The sequence below is a fragment of the Tamandua tetradactyla genome, chromosome 4 (genome assembly GCF_023851605.1).
Source record: "Tamandua tetradactyla isolate mTamTet1 chromosome 4, mTamTet1.pri, whole genome shotgun sequence".
In the NCBI taxonomy this organism is placed as follows: Eukaryota; Metazoa; Chordata; class Mammalia; order Pilosa; family Myrmecophagidae; genus Tamandua; species Tamandua tetradactyla.
The window spans coordinates 192,872,669-192,899,534 of NC_135330.1; the positions used below are offsets into that span (position 1 = coordinate 192,872,669).

Here is a 26,866-nt window from a genome sequence, read left to right on the forward strand (position 1 = left end):
TAGCAGTTTTTTGTAGTTTTCTTTATATAGGTTTTTTGTCTCTTTAGTTAAATTTATTCCTAGGTATTTTATTCTTTTAGTTGCAATTGTAAATGGGATTCGTTGCTTGATTTCCCCCTCAGCTTGTTCATTACTAGTGTATAGAAATGCTACAGATTTTTGAATGTTGATCTTGTAGCCTGCTACTTTGCTGTACTCATTTATTAGCTCTAGTAGTTTTGTTGTGGATTTTTCCGGGTTTTCGACGTATAGTATCATATCGTCTGCAAACAGTGATAGTTTTACTTCTTCCTTTCCAATTTTGATGCCTTGTATTTCTTTTTCTTGTCTAATTGCTCTGGCTAGAACCTCCAACACAATGTTGAATAATAGTGGTGATAGTGGACATCCTTGTCTTGTTCCTGATCTTAGGGGGAAAGTTTTCAATTTTTCCCCATTGAGGATGATATTAGCTGTGGGTTTTTCATATATTCCCTCTATCATTTGAAGGAAGTTCCCTTGTATTCCTATCTTTTGAAGTGTTTTCAACAGGAAAGGATGTTGAATCTTGTCGAATGCCTTCTCTGCATCAATTGAGATGATCATGTGATTTTTCTGCTTTGATTTGTTGATATGGTGTATTACATTAATTGATTTTCTTATGTTGAACCATCCTTGCATACCTGGGATGAATCCTACTTGGTCATGATGTATAATTCTTTTAATGTGTTGTTGGATACGATTTGTTAGAATTTTATTGAGGATTTTTGCATCTGTATTCATTAGAGAGATTGGTCTGTAGTTTTCTTTTTTTGTAATATCTTTGCCTGGTTTTGGTATGAGGGTGATGTTGGCTTCATAGAATGAATTAGGTAGTTTTCCCTCCACTTCGATTTTTTTGAAGAGTTTGAAGAGAATTGGTACTAATTCTTTCTGGAACGTTTGGTAGAATTCACATGTGAAGCCATCTGGTCCTGGACTTTTCTTTTTAGGAAGCTTTTGAATGACTAATTCAATTTCTTTACTTGTGATTGGTTTGTTGAGGTCATCTATGTCTTCTTGAGTCAAAGTTGGTTGTTCATGTCTTTCCAGGAACCCGTCCATTTCCTCTAAATTGTTGTATTTATTAGCGTAAAGTTGTTCATAGTATCCTGTTATTACCTCCTTTATTTCTGTGAGGTCAGTAGTTATGTCTCCTCTCCCATTTCTGATCTTATTTATTTGCATCCTCTCTCTTCTTCTTTTTGTCAATCTTGCTAAGGGCCCATCAATCTTATTGATTTTCTCATAGAACCAACTTCTGGCCTTATTGATTTTCTCTATTGTTTTCATGTTTTCAATTTCATTTATTTGTGCTCTAATCTTTGTTATTTCTTTCCTTTTGCTTGCTTTGGGGTTAGCTTGCTGTTCTTTCTCCAGTTCTTCCAAATGGATAGTTAATTCCTGAATTTTTGCCTTTTCTTCTTTTCTGATATAGGCATTTAGAGCAATAAATTTCCCTCTTAGCACTGCCTTTGCTGCGTCCCATAAGTTTTGATATGTTGTGTTTTCATTTTCATTCGCCTCGAGGTATTTGCTAATTTCTCTTGCAATTTCTTCTTTGACCCAGTCGTTGTTTAGGAGTGTGTTGTTGAGCCTCCACGTATTTGTGAATTTTCTGGCACTCTGCCTATTATTGATTTCCAACATCATTCCTTTATGGTCCGAGAAAGTGTTGTGTAAGATTTCAATCTTTTTAAATTTGTTGAGACTTGCTTTGTGACCCAGCATACGGTCTATCTTTGAGAATGATCCATGAGCACTTGAGAAAAAGGTGTATCCTGCTGTTGTGGGATGTAATGTCCTATAAATGTCTATTAAGTCTAGTTCATTTATAGTAATATTCAGATTCTCTATTTCTTTGTTGATCCTCTGTCTAGATGTTCTGTCCCTTGATGAGAGTGGTGAGTTGAAGTCTCCAACTATTATGGTATATGAGTCTATTTCCCTTTTCAGTGTTTGCAGTATATTCCTCACGTATTTTGGGGCATTCTGATTCGGTGCGTAAATATTTATGATTGTTATGTCTTCTTGTTTAATTGTTCCTTTTATTAGTATATAGTGTCCTTCTTTGTCTCTTTTAACTGTTTTACATTTGAAGTCTAATTTGTTGGATATTAGTATAGCCACTCCTGCTCTTTTCTGGTTGTTATTTGCATGAAATATCTTTTCCCAACCTTTCACTTTCAACCTATGTTTATCTTTGGGTCTAAGATGTGTTTCCTGTAGACAGCATATAGAAGGATCCTGTTTTTTAATCCATTCTGCCAATCTATGTCTTTTGATTGGGGAATTCAGTCCATTGACATTTAGTGTTATTACTGTTTGGATAATATTTTCCTCTAACATTTTGCCTTTTGTATTATATATATCATATCTGATTTTCCTTCTTTCTACACTCTTTTCCATATCTCTCTCTTCTGTCTTTTTGTATCTGACTCTAGTGCTCCCTTTAGTATTTCTTGCAGAGCTGGTCTCTTGGTCACAAATTCTTTCAGTGACTTTTTGTCTGAGAATGTTTTAATTTCTCCCTCATTTTTGAAGGATAATTTTGCTGGATATAGGAGTCTTGGTTGGCAGTTTTTCTCTTTTAGTATTTTAAATATATCATCCCACTGTCTTCTAGCTTCCATGGTTTCTGCTGAGAAATCTACACAAAGTCTTATTGGGTTTCCCTTGTATGTAATGGATTGTTTTTCTCTTGCTGCTTTCAAGATCTTCTCTTTCTCTTTGACCTCTGACATTCTAACTAGTAAGTGTCTTGGAGAACGCCTATTTGGGTCCAATCTCTTTGGGGTGCGCTGCACTTCTTGGATCTGTAATTTTAGGTCTTTCATAAGAGTTGGGAAATTTTCAGTGATAATTTCTTCCATTAGTTTTTGTCCTCCTTTTCCCTTCTCTTCTCCTTCTGGGACACCCACAACACGTATATTTGTGCGGTTCATATTGTCCTTGAGTTCCCTGATACCCTGTTCAAATTTTTCCATTCTTTTCCCTATAGTTTCTGTTTCTTTTTGGAATTCAGATGTTCCATCCTCCAAATCACTAATTCTATCTTCTGTCTCTTTAAATCTATCATTGTAGCTATCCATTATTTTTTCTATGTTTGCCACTTTATCCTTCACTTCCATAAGTTCTGCGATTTGTTTTTTCAGTTTTTCTATTTCTTCTTTATGTTCAGCCCATGTCCTCTTCATGTCCTCCCTCAATTTATCGATTTAATTTTTGAAGAGGTTTTCCATTTCTGTTCGTATATTCAGCATTAGTTGTCTCAGCTCTTGTGTCTCATTTGAGCTATTGGTTTGTTCCTTTGACTGAGCCATATTCTCAGTCTTTTGAGCGTGGACAGTTATCTTCTGCTGCTGGCGTCTGGGCATTTATTCAGATTTCTCTTGGTGTTGGACCCAGCAAGGTTGTAATATTTTTCTGTGAAATCTCTGGGTTCTGTTTTTCTTATCCTGCCCAGTAGGTGGCGCTCGTGGCACACGTTTGTCTGCGGGTCCCACCAGTAAAAGGTGCTGTGGGACCTTAAACTTTGGAAAACTCTCGCCGTCCTGGGGGTTCGCTAGCCGAAGCGGCTTGAGCCGGCCCGGGGTCCGAACGCAGGGAGGGTTGCTGGTCGCCGCAGCCAGGGAAAGAGCCCGTCCGAATTTCCTAGTCGGCCCTGGGCAACAAGCGTGGCGGGAGGGCGCCAGCGGCAGCGGCCCACCCGAGAGAGTGCACGTTCCCCGGGAGTCACGGGGTCACCGTTCTCCGCGGCCTGGGGGTTTCCGATCCAATTCTCTCAGTTGGTCCGGGGGCTGCGCGTGGTGTGGGCGCCAGTCGCCTTGGTTTCAGGGGACCACCTCTCCAATTCTCCCAGCCGGCCCGGGAAGGGGGAAGGGAGTAACTCCGGCCGCTTGCCACCCCGCCCGGTAAGGCCTGCGCGCCTCGGCGATCTCACCCGAGCTGCTTCTCTCAGCCAGCCAGCCGTTCCAGGATGGGGTACGCTGTCTTTTTTTATCTCTGTTGTGGCTTTGGGCGCTTTCTGTATCGTTTCTACTCCCCTGTAGGTGTCCTGGAGAAGAAACTAAGATCCGCGCGTCTTACTAAGCCGCCATCTTCCAGGAAGTCCTGTAGCCTGCTACTTTGCTGTACTCATTTATTAGCTCTAGTAATTTTGTTGTGGATTTTTCTGGGTTTTGTACGTATAGTATCATATCGTCTGCAAACAGTGATAGTTTTACTACCATAGGCTTTTAATATATAATAATTCTTGGTACTTACCTAGAACTTTCCATTTTCAAAGCATTTTACAAACTAATTATTCATAAATAATAATAATATATGCATATAGCTGGATTGTCTGAGTGTCCTAATTGGTTGATATACCTCGCAGGTTCAAACGAAATCTCTAGGATGAAAAACTTATATATAGAAAGTGGTCCGTTCCGTACCATTCTGACCTAAAGAGTATATTGCATTTCAAGAAATGTGAAAGCATTTCAAGTCCTCTGGCTGACCATTCCCCACCTTTCTTTTTGTTTCCCTTGGAAGTGTATTAAGATTGTAGATAGTTCCCAGATCACCAGATAAAAGTCATCTTTTTGTTCAGTACAATTTAGAGTCAGAGATGATCTTTGTAAAATCCCTCAAACTGGGCTCCTAGGAAATTTACCCAAATCTACCAGTCTGTTTTCAAGCCCAGCCCCTTTGGGTTCATAATCTCTTAAGCTGGTTTTTCTTTACTTTTTTAAAACTTTATAAACTCTGGTACAGTCGTTGTGTGGGGCTGTAATTTTTTCCACAGTGGAATTCCTCCCAAATCTAGATTCCTGAATCTCTGTCTTAATTCTTTTACAAGTATACCTCTAATACTGGTACTATGTTGAAAAATGGTGGATATAAGAAAAATATAATATGGGTCTCTGATATAAAGTCTTACGTGGTTTGAAGAGGGCAGACAAAAGTTGCACTGTGAAAAAAGAAAAACTGAATTACAGTGAAGTGCCCTACCGAACAATGTAAAGTGCTGAGTGTAGAATGGAGTGGGTGCGAAATTCTGGTGATGACTGTTTAATGAGCAACCCCTGTTCTGGGTTCTGAATTCAGCAAACAAGACAGACATCTTCTGCCTTCGAGTAACTCATCTAGTGGAAGTGGGCAGACTTTTCAGATCCCAGTGTTCTGAGATAAATGGTTTCTCCGGTCACAGTGTAAAGGAACCATTAAAGATTTTTGGCTGGGGAATGCCATAAAGTTTTAGATTTTTAGTCCCATGCCTGTGTGCAAAATGGGTGAGTAGAAGGAAACAGGAAGATGGCAGTGAATTAGTTGGCATTTGTCCAGGTGTGATTTAAGGAGGGCATAGATACAGGATGGGAGATAGAAGAATGGATACAAAAGATTGCTAGAAAAAAAGAATAAAAATAACTTGGAGACAGATTCTGTTTAGAGGTATAGGTAAGAGAAGGGTTGAAAGTGACTCCACAGTTCTTCCGGGGCCCGTCTTCATATTCTTTTACCCCTTTGTTTTCCTACCACTCCTTCACAACCAAAAACCAGTAGGGCAGGATTTACCATCTCTCCTCCCCAGCCTGTGCTCACTCATAGGCTCATTGAGTGCAGCCACCCTTCCCTCTTTCCCCCTATTCCTGTCAGAAGAATTGGCACATTTCACAAGAATGTGAGTCCAGGGCTACAGATATGAAACTGGAGCGGGGAAAGGGCAACAGAACAGTGAGCAGACTCGCTTTTGCTACTATCTGCTTGCAGATGTTGCCTACCTCAAAGGGAACATTTCATTCGTTCATCCAGGACATATTCTTTAGCACATACTAGTGATTGGCACCATTGTAGGTGCTGGTGACAGCAGAACGCAGGCTGCCCTCATGCAATTTATTTTCCAGTGGCAGAGACGAATAAATGCATTAAAAAATTATGCACTTTCAGGTACTGATGTAAATGGGAAGTGAAAGGATGGTGGTAGTGGGAGACGGGGTTGGGGGGGGCACTAGGGAAGGCCTTTCTGAGGAGATGACATTGGAGCAGAGAAACAAAAGGAAAGAGACAAAAGATAGATGAGAATAAGCCCAGATTTTTTTTAACGGATAAATTTCAGTTATTTAGCAATGGAGAAATAAAGTGATTACCCTTTTTAAAGGGACAAACTGTACTTCAACTTTGTGTGTGTGTGTGGTTTTTATTACTGCCTAAATCTGTATTATCTTGTCTTTAAGCCCTTTAATCTGTATATGTGTATATACTTAATTTTAATGAAGGATATTGAATCATTATGGATGGTATTGTGTTTATGATTGGTTGTTATTTGTATGTGTATTGAGGGAGGGTTTTTAAATTTTTTTATTTTTGAGAAAAGAAGTATACTTTTCTAAGGAGGAAAGATTGATGTGTTTGGGATTCTCAGTATCTTTTCAGGCTAAATGACTGTGAGACTGTATAACTGGAGGTTGAGGTTGTTCTTGGACCCACACCACTTGGGTCTTGGTCCTGGCTCCGCATTTTTAACTGTTTGACCTCTTGGTGCCTGAGTTTCTTCATCTATAAATTAGCACAACAGTAACACTATATAGGGATGTTGTAGTTATTAATTTAGATAACGTATTCAATGCTTAGAACAGGACGTGGTCTGTAACATTTTTCAATCAATATTAGATATTAACGTTATTATAGTAATACCATTAATTGTGTTGAGCAAACTGATTTGGTTCGTCTTTCTTCTAGGTGACAACTTTAAAACAAAAAAAACTTTGTGGCCTCTGTCGTTTTTGTTTCATTTATCCCAATTGGGTATTATAATATGAATCTGAGGGCCCCTGCATTAAATGTGTCTGTGTGCTAAAGCCATTGTTTTTAAGAAAAATAGCATTCCTATTAATAGAATATAGATTAAAAATAAGTGAATTGTGTTTCTCCTGTTTTCCCTATGAAATTGAGATTTTGATGGAACATTTATAATCCTCTTGAAGCTTCAAGATAATGAGGAGACTGGAAGAGCAATCTCTGGAGCTGTTCTTTAAGGACGGCACCTAGTTCTCTGCCAGGTGTCAGGAATATTGGTAGGATGCCAGGCTCAATCTAGGGGTTACTTAAGGATTAAGCTGCATAAAATAGAATATATTAATATTTTATCTGGTAATGTTATTCCTTAGTAAATTCCAAACTTCTTATGTGAGACACAATATATATCCAAAAGTAAAACTTCCTGGGTGCTTTTCTAAGGTTTACCTTGCTGACTTGGGTCAAACCTGGAAAAAAATTGTAAATAATGCCTCAACCGATTCTATTAAAAGATCTCCAAGCAAAAATCAAACTGCTTGGAGCACCTAATCAAGCAGAAATTGTTCCAGATTTTGTTTCTTTTTTCAGGGGGGTGAGGGAAGGAGACCTTTCTTCCAAGGACCTCTCTTTCAAGGCAGTGTTAAGAAGTTAAAGAAGGGACTCTGAAGTCAGAGGTCCTGGTTCAGGTCCCACCACTTCCTGGCTTTTGAGTGTGGGCAAGTGACTTACCCTTTTTGAGTCTGAGTTTCCTTGTCTGTAAAATTGGGCTAATAACAATAGGTTATTGTGAAGAATAAATGAGATAAAGCACTTCACATGATTCCTGGTACACTTAAATATGCAAATATTAGCTCTTACTATTGTTATATTGTTGTGTAAACGACTTGGTGATTAGAATAGTGGTCTGCATAGATCGGGTGTGTCTGTTAGTCTCTGAGATTCCTCAAGGCTGGCTTGCCTGAGCTGGCCCCAGTCTGTCCTTCCACCCCATCACCTGTAACTGTCTGCTACACTGACCTTCTCACTTTTCTCACATATGCCTAGTTCCCACTTCAGGGGCTTGGCACTTGCCCTTTACTGGCTTGAAACTCTCTTCCCCTAAATCTTCACATGGCTTGTCTCTTTCCAAAGTCATTTACTCAGACCATCCTTGACTGCTGTACTAGTTATCCATTGCTGCATAACAAACAACCCCAAAACTGGCAGGTGAAAACAACAGACATTTCTTAGCCTATAGTTGCTGTGGATGAGGAATCCAGGTGTAGCTTACCTGGTGATTCTGATTGAGAATCTCCCACCATGGTCTCCCACCAGGCTGCAGTCAAGGTTTCATCCAGGCCACAGTTGTCTAAAGGGTGGAATGGGGGAGAATTCTCTTCCACACTCACCTTCATGGGTTTCTCTATAGGGCTGCCTTATATATATGCCAGTATCCATCATTTTCTCTCCGTTTGTCTTGCTTCATTCCTTCACAAGCACTTACTGTTACACAACATTACATTATATATTTGTCTGTTTGTTGTCTAATTCCATTTTACTATAAACTTCCCAGAGTCAAGGATTTTTCCTTGTTGTCTGCCTCCATATCCCCAGCACCTAAAACAATGCCAGGCACACAGTAGGCTTTCAGTAGTAATTATACAATACTACTTTACTACTTTATATCAATAAAGTTAGTTATACCTTAATACCTTCTATTCCATTTCATGTATGTCTTCTCTCTATCCTCAAGAGCCTTTGATACCACCATCCCTCACCACCTTTATCTCATACTGTCTCTATCATCTTTTCTCATATGGGTCTAAATTAAGAGATAGGATGTCCCCTAGTTGGAGTTGATCGGGGAAGCTTTTTTTTTTTTTTTTTTTGCAGTGGTGGTATGGGAGGGCGCTATGGATTATCCTTGGGATCTTGTCTGCAGAGAACTCTAGTCAGACAGAAGATGTGGAACAATTGTTTTTGGTACTTTGCCAGTTTGAAAGGATTATGTGCCGTAGGAAAGCCATGTTTTATTCCGTATCCATCTTGTGGAGGCAGCCCTTTCTTTTAATCCCTATTCAGCACTATAGGTTGGAAACTTGATTAGATTATCTCCGCGAAGATGTGGCGTACCCAATTGTGGGTATTAACCTTTGATTAGAGGGAAATGTGACTCCACCCATTCCAGGTGGGTCTTAATTAGTTTACTGGAATCCTTTAAAAGAGTTAACATTTTTTTGGAGAGAGCCATGAGAACCATGAGAGCCCATACAGCCAGAGACCTTTGCAAATGAAGAAGGAATACGCCCTTGGGGGAGCTTCATGAAACAAGAAGCCTGAAGAGAAAGCTAGCAGAACGTGCCATGTTCGCCATGTGCCTTTCCAGTTGAGAGAGAAACCCTGAATGTCATTGGCTTTCTTGAACCAAGTATCTTTCTTTCCTTGGATGCCTTAGATTGGATGTTTCTATAGCCTTGCTTTAATTTGGACATTTTCACAGGCTTAGAACTGTAAACTTGCAACTTAATATATTCCCCGTTTTTAAAAGCTGTTCTGTTTCTGGTATATTGCATTCCAACAGCTTGCAAACTAGAACAGGTACCATGAGACAGAATTCAAAGAATTTGATTCTAAGAATTGCTGTTTTGTCAATGCAAATACTACATCCATGTCCCTGGCCGGCTGTCTCATCAGTTTATGCCATGTGTAACATACAGCAGGCATTTAAGGCCCTGCTGTATTCTGCATACTAGGCATGCAAACATGAATTTCATTGGTTCCTACTTTCACAATGCTTACAATCTAACCAAAGAGCCATGTATTATTGTTGAACTCCTGAAAGAAAGGCATCATTTCTTCCAACTCTTGTACCTCATTGAAACTGTAGCCCCTCCCCCAGCGTTCTTGACCCACTCCCCTCTTCCCTGTGGATTTTTTAATAGCATTTACTGCCTTCTAGTACACTAATGATTTACTTATTTATTGTATTTATCATCTCATGTCTGCTTCTCCCCCGACACATACACACACACTCATACTATAACATAAGCTCCATGGGGGCAGAGATATTTGATTTGTTCACTGATGTATCTACAGCCCTTGGAACAGTGCCCAGCCCATAGCAGGTGCTCAAAAAATGTTTAACGAATGAATAGAAGATGAACTTCGCTTTTTTTTTCTTTAACTATCCTAAGGACTGAACCTGAAATTTGAAAGGCCAAAGTAACAATTATATAAGCTTTAGAGTTGAAAAGTCACCAATTTGTGGTCACATGTCTTTTACTCCAGAGTCTGTCATGTGTAGATGACAACATACTTGAACTGTCTAGGAGGAACCAAACCTAGAAGCTTCATTAGGCAATAGGTGATCAGGAGCAGAGAAGGCCAAGCTAGAGTGTTGGGGAAAGAGCCTACACAGTAAGACCAGGTAGCTCTCAGAGCCCACACAAGTCACCTGAGCTAAGAAGAGAAAGGTCAGGCTTGGTATTTATATGCATCTAAGAAGGCGGGTTCTAGGTCTAGAGGTAAATGAGTTCATATCAGTGAGGCTTGACCCCAAGGCAGACATTTGGTTTTGCAAGCACCTGCCCTACTTTATAGACCTACTGCATACTTTTCGATTTGGGGAGTTCACAGATCAACGATATTTCAAAAATAAAAGTGATGTGGAGCTGTTCATGTTTTATTTTGCCATTGAAAAGGGACTTTTCCCTTGCTTTGGTAGAAAATAATCAGAAATGCTAGTCCTTTTATGGACAGATGGCACATGAAGCACACAACAAAAAATTAAAGGGAGTATTCCATAATTTGACTTCTGCTTGTGCCATCTTTATCATATTAGTTCCATAATAAGATGAAGAAACTTTCTAGTTTTCCCTTAGATCATCATTAGCATTTTGGTCCACACTTCTTTGAAATCTCACCACCATAACCTGGTAAGTTTATGGAATCTCAGAGTAAATTTTAATCGAAACATTTCAAGTTAAAAATCACCTGTCATTGAGATTCTTGTCTCAGATGATTTCAGACCTTGATTTGTTTACTTACTGTGGTCTGCTGACTTCAGCATAAATTGTGGTGATTGGAATATCAACAGGGTTTTTCTTTAAAATTGGTTACTATGAGATTGGGGATATATGTTTCAGTTTCTACCTCCCTGAAGATGAGGAGTGAACAGTACAGTCATTTTGTTCTTTGTCATAGTAGATGAGTTATATTTATATTCTGCATCAGACATTATAACCTCAGCTTTCCAGATTTGGTTCTACAGTTTTATTCCTGGTTTTATTTGTTTGTTTACTTGTCTCTATGGTAAAGATAGCCCTTTGTCCTTAAATGGATGGGAAAAAATGAGAGATTCTAGGGATGTATCATTGGAAATTGTTCTGCTGAAAATGTCTGTCTTTAGAGGTGTCAGCTATAGGCGTATCACTGTCTGCTGCCCAGACATGTAGCAAGCACTGGTTTCTCTTTCTTTCTGTTTGCTAGTTCTAAATAAGTTGGTCCCTATCACAACCATGAGCTTCAGAACATGCCAGGACATGAGGAGTCCACCTAGGCTTATTCCTAGCCAAAACCAGACAGCCTAACAGACACGTAACTATGACTGTCAAGTATTGAGACTGATGCGCCAAACCAAGTAGGAAAACCAGTTTAATCCTCCATCAAGTTACACTGTGTTTTTTCCATTTATTGGAAGGGAAACTGAGGCCTGGAAAAGTTAAATAGCTAGACTAAGAAGGTATATGGCTAGTGAGTAGATTTGAACCCAGGACTGCCTAACTCCGTAAGCTTAGCCTCTAAACTCCATGATGTTGCCTGTGCTGCATCTCTCAGGCACGTTTGAAGGTAACTGCACTTTGACAGAGCACATGGTCCAAAGAGTTCAAGAGACACAAAACTGTTGACCTATAATCTTTGTTTATGTCTTAAGTTCAGGCTGAAATGTGGCTGCTTTTTGTAAATCCTAACCATAAAGAGTTGATGAGTTAAGAACCCAGATATGGGTTTACTAATCCTTGATTCATAAAAATACCATTTCCCATATTATTAAACTTCAGTAGCATTATCTTTAAATATGTTCGTTTTGATTTTTTTTAACCTTTATTGTACCAAAGCAGCACTTGATCATCCTCATAATGTAGAAAATATTTTCGTGGGTAGACTAAATAAGGGCATTTGTTAAAAGGACTCTGGATAGGAAGTTGGCAAGTTCTAGGTTAGAGTCAGCTGTGCCCTGTACTGGTTGACCTTAGGTAATCCTCATTCAACTTCAGTGACCTAACCAACAGAAGGGGAACAATAACTTAAAGGTTCTTCTGAGGTTCAAGTAAGAGCCTATGTTATGCTTCTGATCACTATGTGTGTGATATTACTATATGATATTTGTGTTTTGATTAACATAGATATACAACCAGATACTATGTAATCATTTTTTAAAAGTTCTTAAAATAATACCTTACATTTGTATAATGCATAATTATAGTTATAAAGTATTCCCTCATGTGTAATGATATTTAATCCCCATAAGAACTCTGAGAGAGTAGTAGAAATATCTTTATTTTACAGGAGAGGTATCTAAAGCTTAGAGTGATTACCCAGGATCACAGAGTTAGTCAGTGGCAGAGCTGGCACTCTTTCTTACTCTACTCTATTGTTGTTGCTTTCTCATTTTCTTAAGGTGACTTGAACATGTCCTGAATTCAAAACCAAAAAGTGGGAAACAATCCTTTTTTGATGTGTTAGGAGCTATATAAATATAGAGCAAATATTGATACTATTACTCAGTTGGTATTTTTCAGGAATGAAATTCTACTCTGAAACTTGAACCAACCAGATTATATCTCTGCACTGCTCACTTTCCCTAGGAAATTACCCAGCTGCCCATTTTGCAAGAAGCAGACCTAGTCCAAGAATGAAAGCAAAGAACTGTTTTAAACAACCAGTTTTAAAGAACCAGCTTCTTTTTTGTATGTAAGAGGTAGAGGGCCTTCATATAATTTGTCTCATTTCTCATCATGTATTTCATAGGTCATAGCAGTTTGAGGTAATTCTATTCTAATTAGGACTCTACCCATCTTTGTGTTAGACTTTTTGACTTGGTTACCTCTGTCAAGCAAGCTAATTATTTTTATATGAAGTATATTGTATATAGGAAATCCCTGACTTATTGCAAGATAGCATTTCTTTTATGTTATTTGGACCAAAAAAAGTAATGCCCCAACTTTTCATGAAAACAGAATAACTCAAAGGATAAAAATTAACATGCTAGAAGCCTTTGTTTACAGAATATGAATGAAAAAAAGTAATCGCAGTATGAAAAAAAAAGGTTTTGTTTTTCCAAATTCAGATACATAAGTGAACCACATGGTCCCAAGAAATGCTAGTATAAGGGAACAGTAACTAATCTTTAATGGGCACCTGCTTTGAACTTGACCCCTGTTATCTCTCATCCTGTTTAGTCCTCATAGTGCATCTAGGAGGCGTGGTTAATCTCTTCATTTGCAAAGGGGTAACGGACTCAAGAGAGGGAGCAAACAAAACTGGCCCAAGAGCTCACAGCTGGTAAGCAGAGCTGACTTCACTGTGCCACCATGATTTCCAATATGGAACATGGTTTCTAGACTTAAAAGTGTTTGACCATCATGCTTTAAAGTTAATCATTTAGATAGTTTTATATAGATGTTCATTTTTATATAAATAAACAGTCACAGCAAACTACTTCAAGAAACATTGTCAAGGCTGAATGTGTTCCAGTTGACTGCTCCTGAATTCAACCATGGCCAACTTTCCTGGGTGGAAATGTTGGGTGGAGTTTGCTTCTCTTCTGTGTTCCAGAACTCAGCATCATAGAAATGTGTTGGCATTGGAATAGTGTTAGTTTTGGTACTAGTAGTGTTGTCTTCTAGAGATAATGACCCCAGTCTAAATATTATAACTGTAGTCTATCCCCACATAACTTCCTCTGTGGGAAAACCAATAATGTAGAAATTAATATAGAAGTTTAGTATATAGCCCAATTTCTATCAAGCAACTGCTAAGGTAGAATTGAATTTAGGGGTTCAGTATTTCAGATACGATGGGAAAGTATGGTCCTGAACAGTGCCCTTTTTTGTAAGTGTAAGAATGTAGTAGACCTTAGGAGCAGAAAAATTATGCTGTTTGGATAATCAGCATGATGTCTCCCAGAATTTTCCCCTATGGTCTCGGTTGGATCCTCAGTTCTTAACTCATTAGCTTCTCCATCTAATTTAAACTTTAAATTAGTTTAAAGTTTAAAACTTTAAAACATCTACCTCCATTTAAACTTCAGCTGCTGTCCATCCCTAAAGAGTGTTTGTTTCAAACCATGTGGTAGATGAGATGATTCCATTATGTGCAGCGACTTAAAGTAATGCATTAATAAACGGACATGAGGAGATGGCTTTTAAGTTTTTTGGTATTTTTTAAAGCAAAGGAGAATGAAACATTCACTCTGTTTTCGTATTTCACTTCTTGGCTTTATCATCACATGTAAGCAATTTCTAAGTCTCTGAATAATAATGTGCTGCTTAAGAGTGTGCTGGTTCTTGATTGTCTTGTAGCTGGTTCCTATACCAGAATCATTGATTGTATTATTCTCTGTGGTTTCTTTCTTTGGCAGCCTTTGTTGGGGTGATATAAATTTAAAGGGTATGCTAATCATTGATGGAATTTTCCTTGCCTTGGCTTTTCTCCCATAGAGATTAGTCCTCATGTGCTGGTTACCTCCCCTCCAGAATCTTTGTAGCTGGTCTAGTGCCTCCCGCTATCCATTGAAGTAAGCATCTGTAAGAATTTGTGCACTTCACACCAGGCCAGCTAAAAGGGAGGCTTTTCTAGAGTCTTTAAAAGTAAATATAAGACCTTCTTTGCACAGATGTAAAGTTTGGGTAGATTTATTCTCTGAGCTTCTTAAGTTCAGCTTACTACTTTGTACATCTGTAAACCTTTTCCTCAGAGGACACTGCTTCCAAAATTTTGTGTGCATGTGTGCACTTGATTCTGTTAACTATTACCTATCTTTCTATATAGGGTTTTGTTCCCAAAGAACTTGTAAATATATTAGCTGAGTTTGTTTTTTAATTGTAAAATGGTTAGGTAATGCCTTGTCCTACTGAAGTTCACTGTTAAATAAATTAGCACCTGAAAAACAACTTGAAACTTGACACTGAAGCATTTAAAAAGCCTTTAAAAGCATTTAAAAACCAAAAGTTTAATAAATTATTTTTATGATATATTTTTGTGCTTATTGAAATAAGAAAGTGTATACATGTACCATTTTTTCCAGGAGCTCTTTCTGCCAGTTTCTAGAGAAAACTACCATATCCCTCAAAGTAGTCTTTGACACCAAAATCTTTCACAAGACCCCTGGCCATCAAGATGAGGCCCAGGGCCATGCAGTCCCCATGGTACATGGGTGCACCCTTGCTCTAGGGTGAGCTTGCATCTCTTATTTCTCTGGCTCTTCATCACCTCTGGCCTCTTAAGGTTGTAATGTGCAGAGGTCCAGGGCCATCACTTAACCATGCTTTTATCTGTAGAAAACCATCTCTCTCTTCCATTCATTTTGTATTGCTGGACTTTGTGGTATTGATGTGTTTCCTCCTAGGCTCAAAAAACAGTGCTTAATTCAGCTGATGACATATAAATTCTCTATTTGAAATAGCACCTTCATAAGATTAGTTTCTATGTGTGTTTTAAAATAAAACACTTTTAAAGGGCAGGAAATGATTAGGAAATCCTGCCCATCCTCGAACTTTCTTTTATCTTTATTTTTTTTCCATTCCTTGGTCCTTGGCTTTGAGAATAATTTATAACTATTTGATGAATCACACACTGAGATCCGCAAGGGGTGAATAGCTTATCTTTCAGCAGATAACTACCGTCTTGACAAATCTGAAGTAAATAGCTTCAGTTAGGCTTTCCAGACTTTCTGCTGAACAGTCTGTCTTCGGGGCTGAGATCCAAAACGTTGAATTGCTGTAAAGACACTCTGCAGAGACCAGTAGATCATTTGTATGAACTAAAGCTCTTTTGGGATTAAGAGAATGACCAGGCTTTGGGTGATGTGATTTTTCTGGTATGTGGTGTGATTATCAAAGGACAGTGTGCCAAACTTCGACCCTCAAAAAAGAAACTGGTAGAGGCCAACTTTAGAGGCTTTACGTTGTAGTTTTTTTTGCACAATTTATGAGATTTTGTTTCTTTTTGCATTTTGAATAGCTATTGGTAAGAGTCTGAATTTTATTTTGTATTTCTGCATTTTAACCTTCTGTCATATTTTCCTATCCTTTACTTAAATTTGACAGTTGCCATATTAGCTTGCTTTTCCTGATACTGTCCCTCTTCCATACCCATCTTTTCAGATTTTAAATCTATTTTTCATCGTGTCCCCAGTGCTGCAGATTAGAACTGCCTTTAACCTAGGCTGAAGAGCAGCCCTAGGCTTTGTGCCAGCGAGAGCCCCATGGATCCCTCTGGCACTAGGGATCTGGCGCTCAGTGCAATTCATAACCCAGGAAGCACCCTCCTCGTGACCTGCATCCTTGAATGAATGGAAACTTGTGACATGTGAGCACTGGTGGGTTGACTATTGTTCACTTGGAATGGGCACTGCTTTGGATTGCAGGAAGGATTTGAGCCCCTCATGTGCTTAGAAGAGAAAAGGCAGTTACTAGTCAAACCCTTCCTCTCAGCATGAATGCAGTAGATTATACTGAGAAAACATTGTTACTCAGTTATGCTAAACTTCCATCCCCAGCTTCTCTTCACATTTTAGTTCCTGGTTCTGGAGGTGCTCATGACTTAGTATTGGTAATAGTTGTAAATGGAGGCTGAGTAATGTTTTGCAGTCTTAAAAGATTCAGATTACTCTTAAATTTGTATGTGTATAAGTCTATCTGTAATGTGCCAAAGTTTTACACTGATTCATAGATCACATCTATTATTTTATAAGAAAGTTTTAAAACATACTCAAAATTTGGATTTAAACCTTTACATTTAAGGTAATTTACATTTACACAAATATATTGAAATTCTGTACATAGTGAATACAGTTACATTTTGTTTTTCCATACTTTGGATTATTGTCCATCAAACATAATTTATGTGAAAATCTTGATTATAACAATATAATTGTGATCTTGCTTTTAAATCAAGACAAGAAAATAAAATTTATTGAACAAATATATAATTTATGAATTACCTATATTCCTTTATTTCTCTATTCCTCCAAATATTGTTGACTCAACAGAATAACCAACATGTGCAATATATTATGTTGTCTTTGACATTTTGCTGATTTCCAATCATAAAAAATAATACCTTTAACATGTTTTTTATTTTTGTTGTTATGAAAATATAGTTGTCAAGGTAGAAGGAAGGAATGTAGTTTATTTCATATTTTCACTTTTAACTTTCAAATATCTAGGAATAGGGTATGTGGACTTTATTTGTTCCTAGGTTGGCCTAAAAGAAAAATGTGGTTATATCTTTTTTTTTTCACATGGGCACCAGAAATCGAACCCAGGCCTCTGACATGGCTGGCAGGAACTCTGCCTGCTGAGCCACCGTGGCCTGCCCTAGTTATATCTTTTGAGGGGAGCAAAGAGGGAGGTAGGAAAAGGCTTGGTAGAGGGGTGACTTGGGAGATGTGTCTCCAGTGATGAGGAGGGAGAGCAATTTGAACAAAGAACGTAGCCTAGGCAAAGTCCTCACAGACGTGTAACATGCTTCAGTCATTCTCCATGTCCCAGCCACATGAGGGGTCTGGACTGACAGGGTCCATGACCAGGCCCTAGAAATGTGCTGATTCCTGTGACTTCCCCTCTGGCGAGGCCTTGCAGAGACAGGCCACTAGCCCTACTATGACATCCCGCTGTATCTGTTATTAGTGCCCTCGACCCCATTCCAAAGCACAGTTAGCATGTTCAGTAAGAGATGGATTGTAGAAGATGGAAACATTTGTGAAGTTTTTCCTACTTGTATAAAAAAACAAGAGTGATAAAAGCTAAACAAAGGCCATTTATTTTGGATTGGTAGCACATTAAGAGAAAAGTAATATCTAGATATAAAGACTTTATCTGAGATGTTCAAAAATCCATAGAGGTTAAAAGACTACAATCCTGGCAGCTGTGCCTCATTCTGACAGCTGATTCATTGTCTTTAGGCAGTGTCTGTGGTTTCCCAGTATGACCTAATATTTGATGATACTGAGGATATGCAGTGCTGTTGTGTTCAAATTTCGTCGCCACTGGGTACAGCTAAATCAGGAGCCTATAACCTTTGATTCTTTTCCTTACATTCCGTCACCTAGCGACACATTATTTTACTTTTTCTCTTTTGTCGTCCTTAACTTTCCTTGCCTTGACACTTCTTCCGTCTTGCCTATCATCTCTTCTCCTGGCTACTTGTAGAACTCTCTTGTAAAAATCGGTGCCTTTGGTGCTGATGATGGGTTGGACATGTCAGATGATCCCCCAGCTACTAGGAGCCAGAGGTGTTCTGCAGAGTCCTGCCAATTTTCCATGAAGACTCTTGTCACCGAGTCTTGCCTGTTTGAACACATCAAGACCTTCAGAGTAGTCTGAAGCGAATTATTACCTTATTAAACCTGTTTTTCTGTCCATCATGTGATAGGAACTGTCCTCTACAGTTAGTTGATTAAAGACTGCAGGAGGCACAAAGCATATAAAGTTTCTAAACATTCAGTCTCATTTTCCTAGCATTCCTTCACCACTTCTCAAGACGTGTGTAGATCAATTTGACACTGTCTCTGTCAGATATTTTGTCTCTTCTGTCTTTCAAAGGTTACTTGAGGTTTACCTTCTGATTTTATTCCTTTAAAATTCACATTTTCCTGTGTTCCTTCTTATTTAATTTGCCTTCTAATTTCTGGTATTTCATTTGGGTTGCCTTAAATTTCGTGCTGCCCTTCCCATATACTGTTGTAGTTAACTCTGGGTTGACTTACATGAATAAAAAGAAGTATGCCCAGATAACTTTTTGGATTTTAAGATGATTTTAGACCAAACTTATGTTCCCACTTGGTTTTTATTTAAATGGCTGTTATGATGAGTTTACATTCCTTAGGCATGTGCCAGCTGGCTAATGGAATAAATAGGCAGGCCTAAGGAAGCTGAGCTAGCATGGAAAGTTGGCTCTGGATGATACGCTCTTGGATTATTGAAAATTGACTGTAGTTTGTTCCTGTGCCCAGAAAACTGGCTGCTTAATGACCCAACTCTCTTGGACTCTTTCTTTCCAATGCACTTTATATTCTCTCTAATAAATTTGTTTTACAAAGAAACCTTTAAGATATTTAAAACTGAATATAAAATTTACTATGTACCTAGAACTTAATTTGTGTGGGTAGTTTTTAATTGTTCAAGTTATCTGTCCTAAGTTCTTATATATTCTCCTGTCTGCTTTTCCTGTACTTTAATTGCAGTTTACACTTTTGTTTCATTATCTAATCATTAAAAACTATCTTGTGTGTTGATGTTTCATAATATTTGATCATTTAAGTTTTAGATTCTGTGATAATGTGAAATAGAAACTGGATTTGTTATTTCCTTATGCAAGAATTCATTAACAAAAATTTCAGTGAAAACCATGTAGACCTACAGTAACAGGAGAAACTACTTGTTTTTCTCATTTTTCCTCTTAATTTTGAAGGTGATATTATTTCAGGGACTGTCTGCATGAGTGCTAGAACCCTGCAAAAGGAACTCATACAGGAGAACTTGAGTTGGGAGGTAGAGAAAGCTCTATATTCTGGGGGTGAAATAGTAAGCAATCCTTCATTCTTCTACCTCCCAATACTAGCCTATCCCCTAGTACTTCTCTTTGGATAAATGCAGAAGCAGTGGCCACTCTGCTAGGCCCCCCCATTAATTTATTTTGTGCTTTTTAATGCTAGAGAGTAAAGTTCTGCATCATTTGTTGTACATGTGTTTGTGGAGGAGATAGCATAATAGAAAGACTAGAGGTTCTGAGCCTTAAAAACATGGGCTAAGTTTTGTTTTTGTTCTCTTCCTCCTGCTCCTCCTCACTAATCTTCCTTCTCACTATTAATCTTGGGCAAGTTAGTCAGTGTCTCTTAAGTATGGTTTTCCTCACTGGTGGTGGTAACTGTGTTATGTTCAGGTAGACAATACTTTGTAAGCTGTAACTCTCTGTACCAACATTAGTTGTTAAACCAGCTACAGGTGCCTAACTTGGGAATATCCCAGCCATAGGAATGAGACACTGCCGCCACATTTGCTGTGGACTGGAGTGACAGGATTTCAGACTGAATGCTGCAACCCCACCCAGACTGTGCTCCTCTGCATGATCTTTCATCACTGTGAGTTAGTTTCACCCCAGGCAGTCTCTCTCATATATGTGAATTCTTTTCTTTTTGGTTGTAGTTGTAAATCAGAAGGCATCCTTAATCGTGGCAGATAAAGTTAATAACTGCTGGAGATAGTTTTTAAGTGAAATCAGAACTAAAAAAGAATCTTTGTTAAACTTCATCGCTCTGGAGAATGCCTAGAATCCTTCAGAAAGATTCTTTACTGGGTATTGTTTTCTGCAGATGTACAGCATTTCAACTATATTTTAACATAAATAGGCTTTTGTAGGCTAGCCCAGAAAGCGAGGCAAACATTTTAACACAGTTCTTTAAATAGGAAAATGCAGTTTGTTCATAATTTTGGACCTGTCCAAACAAATTTTCCCCCTGATGATTTTTAACACTTTCAGTTGTTAGTAGAAGAGCGAGTAGTACATGGGTAGATCTGAGTGTGATTGGCTACTGTTTTTATTTAGATCTACAACACTGGTTTATTGGAATGGGGAAATGTATTTAGAATATTTTCAACCTTTAATTTTTTACTGACATCCATAAGGGTGCAAAGGATCTCTTTTTTCAGAGCTAGGTAGGATTCATTTTCATGAATTTCATATGAGTCAAAGCCTCCCTGATGGCATCAGTAGAATATATTATCTTAGAAGGTAGAAGGAGGATATGTTCAAATGCACTTATCTATTCTTGATACCTCACAGCTGGTCTGTGAAACATTATCTAATTGAGGGGGCACAGGGGTCTAAGCAGGTGCCAATGTTGGTTGGCAGGTGTGAGCTTCAGTTCTTCCCTGACCTAATCAATGGGTACCACCGGGACTGATCAGAAAATGACACTGCTGAGTTAATGGAAAAGACATTTTCTCAAAGGTCTTACTATTAAAAGGAGTTGATTAAAAATGCATATTATATATGAAAATAATTAGATATATTTGTTGAAGCTAACAGGGTGATGAAATACTTTAAAAGAATAATATTTTAAAACATGGAGGTAAATCCCTGGAGAAGCAGATTTTTAAAAGTTGAAATTGGTCCCACCCCCATCAGGATGGCAAAGTGAGAAGCTTTAAGGGCTCCATCCCCCCATAAAGTTTTTGAACTGGCAGAAATATCTTTCTCAAAGCTCCAGAAACCATTAAAGGATTGTAGTATCGGGCAGTCAAATTTAAAAAAAAAAAAAAAAAAGGCATCTTGAAAGTGGTAGGATCTCATAGCACCCTGGCTGGCCCCTTCTCCAATCCCTCTTTGGCTTGGTGCAGAGCTGCCTAGGCTCCCAGAATAGGTACTTGCTCCCAGTTGTGAAGATATTAGAATGACCCTGTACACATACTGGGGGCATGGATGTCTCGCCCAGTCTCTTTGATAGCAGCCTGAGAGATTGAACAGGACACTTGTCACAGGCTTGCCATCCCAGAACTTGTCCTGCATATAGAAGGCAGTTCTCAGGGGTCTCCTACAGAATGCTGTAGGAGAACAGTCAAGTCATGGCTGTTTGGGGCAAGGGATTCCTGGCAGTAGAACATACAGTGCATACCTAGGACATGAAAAAACTGTTTTCTAGGGAAGAGAGGACATTGGTATCCATGTAAATGGGAATTCCTAGAGCCACATACACATGCCCAAGACAAGACACATGTATAGAACGGATACTTTGGCCTCAAGCTATTCTCTATACTCATTGTATGAATAAACTCTGAAGGAGAGAACACACAGGTCAGTCTGCAATGAGTGGGAAAAGGGTTTTCTTTTTTTCCCTCTCTCTCTCCCTCTCTCTCCCTCCCCTCTCTCTCTCTCCTTCTTACCTTTCTCTTACCAAAAAGAGCTGAAGACCATAGTAACAGACATTTTAAAATTCCTTTGAGGGGTTCAAACAGCAAATTGGAACTGGCAGAAGAAAAAAATCAGTCCATTTGAAGATAAGACAATTGAATTCATCCAGTCTGAGGAGGGGAGGAAGAAAGAATGCAGAATAGTGAACAGAGCCTGAGGAACCTATGGGCCACCATGAGGCATGCCAGTATTTGCGTTGTGGGAGTCCTAGAAGGAGAAGAAAAAGAAAAAGACAGAATGGCTGTTCAAAAAATAATGGCAAAAATTTTCTAAAAGTTAATGAAAGATGTAAATAAACATATCCAGGGTATACACCAAACTCCAAACACGATAAACCTAAGTAAACCCACAGTGTGACTTTTATAATCAGACTGTCAAATGCCAAAGACAAAGAATATGAAAGATGAAAGAAAGAAGCAATTGCGTACAAGGTGCCTCAGTAAAATTAAATACTGATTTCTAATCAGAAACCATGTGAGGCCAAAAGGCAGTAGGATAACACTGTGCTGAAAGTAAAAGATTGCCAACCAAGAATTCTATACCTGGCAAAACTGTCTTTCAAAAATGAGAGAGATTAAGACATTCCCAGATAAACACAGGAGATGCTAAGGAAAATTCTGCAGATTGAAAGGAAAGGACAGTAGACAATAGATCAAAGTCTTATAAAGAAATAAAGATCTCTGGTAAGGGTAACGACATGCAAAGTACTATTGTATTTTTGGCTTGTAACTCCACTGTTTACTTTCTATAGGATCTAAAACACAAATCCATAAAAATATAATAATAAATTATTGTTTTGGACTCAGAATGTATGAACATACAGTTTATGACAACTACATAAAGATAGTAGGGTTTCAGAGGCCTATAAGAGCATAGTTTGATTGTTATTGACATTAAGTTGGTGTCAAGGCAAACAAGATTGTTACAAATTTAGGATGTTGAACTTAAGCCTCACAATAACTATCAAGAACATGTCAGAAAATATGCAAGTTCATAGAGATAGAGAGTAGAATATAGATTGCCAGGGGTGGAGGTAGGAAGAACAGATTGCTAATGCATAATGGTATAAGGTTTCTGTTGAAGAGATAGGAGAGTTTTAGGAATGGAAGGTCATGAGGGCTCTACAGCACTGTGAATGTGAGTAATCCCACTGAATTGTATACTTGGGAGGGGTTGAGATGGGAAGTGTTGTATATCTGTTCCCAGAATGGAAAAAAAAGCAACTGAAGAGACAATGACATATAAATACAGTATATGATCCAGGATGGGATCTAATAAAGAAAGGAGAAAAGGCTCAAAAAAACATTGAGACCTATAAAAAAAGTTAGAATGTAGACTGTCAGCTTTATATCAATGTTAAACTTCTTAAAATATGTAACTATTAAATTTTACCAATGGGGGAACCCCTGATACTGTGTCAAACATTAGGAACACTCAAATCAATAGGCCAAGCCCTTGATCAGGTAACTTCCTCTTGTGAAGCTTATGTATATATAGAGCGGAGAAGTTTAGCCTGCCTATAGGTATGGCTGAGAGTTACTTTTGGAGAACCTCTTTTGTTACTCAGTGTGGCCTTTCTCTTTCTAAGCCTAACCCTGCAAGTAAAATCATTGCCCTCCGCCCTACATGGGACATGACATCCAAGGGTGAAAGTCTCCCTGGGGCAGGGGAGATGACTCCCAGGGATGAACCTGGCCCTGGCACCGTGGGATCAACAATACCATCCATACAAAAAGGGGGGAAAAAGTGTAACAGTGGCTGGGAGAGTTCAAGTAAAGCCGAGAGACTACTCTGGAGACTACTCTTAAACAAACCTCAGTTAGACATTGCTACCTAAAGGCAAAACATTCCTGCCAATCTTAAGGAACTCTAGCGCATTAAGATTCTACAAAGATTCAATGCACTAGGGTAACTTTCCAGAGACCTATATCCTCCAGATGGGTCCCTGGACCAGCTAAGTCCTGAAATGCAGAGGGGCCAGCCTCTCTAGAACATCAGCTAGTTCCGTCCCCCTACCCCATATTATCGATAGCCCCTTCCAACATGAAAAAGTTAGAACAAGCATAGCCCAAATACCCCTAAAGAGTGGGAGAAAGATCAAAGGTGATGGTAAAGTTATACAGAGTATGTAGGGTTTAAATAAATGAGTATGATTACTGAGTCATTATATTGATATTTGTTTTAGTCTCCAGTGTCTTGGAGCAGCTAGAAGTAAAAACCTAAAATTGTGGAATTGTAACCCATACCAAACTCTGAAATCTGTTCTACAACTAATTGTTGCAATGTGCTTTGAAATTTATTGATTTTTTGTGTATGTTATTGTTCACAAAAAAGAAAAAAAGTTGGTTATAATGATAAATGCACAGTTATATGATGATATTGTGAACCATTGATTGTATACTTTGGAGGATTACATAGTATATGAATATATACTGTATATCAATACAAATAAATAATTTTAAAAATGTTTAATTTCTTGAACTTGATACCGGCATTTAAATGAATATCCTTGTTCTTAGGAAATATACATGGCAGTATTAAAGTGTTCAAGGAGTATGATGTATACAGCTTATACTCAAGTGTTCAGAAAATGAATTGATGAATAAATAGATAGGCAGGCAGATGGATGGATAGATAAAATGGTAAGGCAAATGTTGGAGTTCTCTGTATTGGGTTTGTATTATGTTGGCAAGTAGGAATGATGATGAAGAAAACTTTTTTATGCCTTTAAATAATATTTTTCTTAAGTTGTGTGCATGCTTTGGTAAAATATAGCATTTAAAAAAACTATAGAATGTTAATATCATTTGGGATTACGTAAATAGTATCTATAATATACTATAATAGTATAAATAAATGCTTTATAGAGAATCTATCTAATTACCCATTTTCAAAACTTTCTGATATATTTATATTTCTGTCTTTTGGACTGTATTTGTTTCAAACTAATACTTCTCTGATTCTTAACTTCATTTTCTACATATATCATAAGTAATACTAAACTCAGGAACCATTATTTTCCCATTATTACCCATAACACTTAGCATGGTATCTTAAAGTCTCAAAATATGCCTGACGAATAAATTTTCTCTTCTCCTTTACCTTGTTTTAAGGTAATACATGTTCATTCTAGAAAAAAAGCAACAAACAAGCAAAAATCACCCCAGAATTCATCTTATCATTTTCCTAATATCCCTCCACATGTTTTCCTATGTAATAAATACACATAAATAAATTTAAGATACAGTTATCTTTTTAAAATATTTTTATTGACAAAACAACATACAAACACAAACATTCTTAACACATGAACAGTCCATGCTTTGTGTACAATCAGTGGCTCCCGGTATCATCATATAGTTGTATATTCATCACCATGATCATTTCTTAGAAATTTGCATCTCTCCAGAAAAAGAAATAAAAAGAAAAAATACTCATACATACCATATCCCTTACCCCTCCCTCTCATTGACCACTAATATTTCCGTTTACCCAATATATTTTAACCTTTGTTCCGCCAATTTTTTTTCTATACCCTTTACCACTCCCTTTCATTGATCACTATTATTTCAATCTACTCAATTTATTTTAACATTTGTTTCCCCTATTATTTGTTTATTTTTTAATCCATATTTTTTACCCATCTGTTCCTACCACAGATAAAAGGAGCGTCAAATACAAAGTTTTCACAATCGCACAGTCACATAGCAAAAGTTATATCGTTATACAATCATCTTCAAGAAACACGGCTACTGAAACACAGCTCTACAGTTTCAGGCACTTCGCTCTAGCCACTCTAATACACCTTAAACTAAAAAGGGAATATCTATATAATGCGTAAGAATAACCTCCAGGATAACCTCTCAACTCTGTTTGAAATCTCTCAGCCACTGACACTTTATTTTATCTCATTTCTCTCTTCACCCTTCCGGTTGAGATGGTGTTCTTAATGCCTTAATGCTGAGTCCCAGCTCATTCTAGGATTTCTGTCGCATGTTGCTGGGAGGTTTAACACCCCTGGGAGTCATGCCCCATGTAGAGAGGGGGAAGGCAGTGAGTTTGCTTATCATGTTGGCTGAGAGAGAGAGAGAGAAACCACATCTGAGCAACAGAAGAGGTTCTCTGGGGGTGACTCTTAGGCCTAATTTTAAGTAGGGTTAGCCTGTCCTTTGCAGGAATAAGTTTCATAGCAACAAACCCCAGAATTGAGGGCTCGGCCTGTTGATTTGGTTGTCCCCACTTCTTGCAAGAGTATCAGGAATTCTGCACATGGGGAAGTTGAATTTTCCCCCTTTCTCCCCATTCCCCCAAGGGGACTTTGCAAATACTTTTTTATTCACTGTTTTAATCACTCTGGGTTTATTGGGGCATCACATTAACCCGGACAAACCTACAAAATCTCATGCCCTATTCAGGATTCAGTGTATTTATGGTGTTCAATTAAACTATCCATATAAGTTAAATTAGGAAATGCAGTAGTCAAAATATAAATTTTATACCAAATAAACATTTCTTCCTTTAGTCTCACACAGAAGTTGAAGTTTTAAAATGTAGATGACCATCTATTTTCAGCGCCCTGCAATATCCACATTCCTTTGTTTTTCCTCATGCAAAAAGATTTTTCAATTTTTACATTTAGTCATTATTATGAGATAGAATTATCTTTTACACACTGTGTTTTTACCAGCCTTTTATACTTTATATGTTATGAAAATCTTTCTGTGCCAAGCATTCATTCATCTTCATTTTAATGACTAGCTAATTTTCTACTTATGGATATGCCACAATTTATTTAAGCAATCCTTTATTAATAAACATTTAGGCTTTCTGTTCTTTTTTTTTTAATTGTTAGCAAATGGTTTAATGAGCATCTTTGTACAAATAATTTTGCGTA

General features: G+C 38.0%; 1 long non-coding RNA gene across 1 annotated transcript in view; it reads left to right on the forward strand.

The window, feature by feature from the left end:
• LOC143681684 (uncharacterized) overlaps window positions 1-26,866 on the forward strand; it is a 234,409-nt gene that overhangs the window by 67,458 nt on the left and 140,085 nt on the right. The gene's annotated exons all lie outside the window — the stretch shown is intronic.